The following is an 852-nucleotide window of genomic DNA, read 5'->3' on the forward strand; positions in this document are numbered from 1 at the left end:
ATCAGAGTCTTTTCCAATGAGTCAGCTCTTCGCATGAGGTGGCCAAAGTACTAGAGTTTCAGCTTTAGCATCAGTCCTTCCAAAGAACACCCAGGACTGGTCTCCTTTAGAATGGACTGGTTGGATCTCCTTGCAGGAGGTCACTAAATAACTAAAGTGAGAGATGATGGTAGTTTACAAAAGGGTGGTAGAAGTGGAGATGATGAAAAGTGGTAAGAATCTATATATATTTTGAATTTAGGCCTTAGAGGATTTGCTTACAAGATGTGGGAAAAAGAGGAATCCAGACTGAATTCAGGATTTTTTCCTCTCTCCAATCAACCCTTTAAAATCCTTCAAGTGCTTTGAAAAATGTGAATCTTAGGGTCCGATATCCTCCCTTCCAATAATACCTCATTTTAAATTTATCTACAGTTCGTCAAAAATCCTCAAATGGCATTCAAACTGTCCATGGCATTTAAGGCCAACCTCTGCAACTTTATCTTCTGTCACATCCTCACCTGCCCACCTGACCTCATCCAGATCAAATGTCACAGTCAGTTCTGCTTGTGATGTCTTTTGCCTGGAGAATGTCATATCTGTATACTTCTCATTTTATCCTAAAATAATTCAAGCATTTTCATTTCTCACCAGGTAGTTACTCTTTTCTCCTCTTGCTGCCCCTCATCTGATCTCATAATGCTCAATGAATTTCTCTACTACAATCCTTATCCCTTCATGTGCCTGCATCCACATCTAGGCTGTAACTCAGCAGTGCCCAAGCTTCTTTTACCCAGGAAACAGTTCTTTGAAAGGCAATTTCTCCACAGATGGCGGGGAGGGGGTGGGGGGAGGTTTTGGGATGATTCAAGT

The 852-nt window shown here is 41.4% G+C and overlaps 1 protein-coding gene across 1 annotated transcript in view; it reads right to left on the reverse strand.

Moving 5' to 3' along the window:
* LOC104995185 (transmembrane protease serine 11D-like) overlaps positions 1-852 on the reverse strand; it is a 44487-nt gene that overhangs the window by 43207 nt on the left and 428 nt on the right. The window lies entirely within an intron of this gene.

The sequence above is a fragment of the Bison bison genome, unplaced genomic scaffold (genome assembly GCF_000754665.1).
Source record: "Bison bison bison isolate TAMUID 2011002044 unplaced genomic scaffold, Bison_UMD1.0 scf7180017864279, whole genome shotgun sequence".
NCBI classification, from domain to species: domain Eukaryota; kingdom Metazoa; phylum Chordata; class Mammalia; order Artiodactyla; family Bovidae; genus Bison; species Bison bison.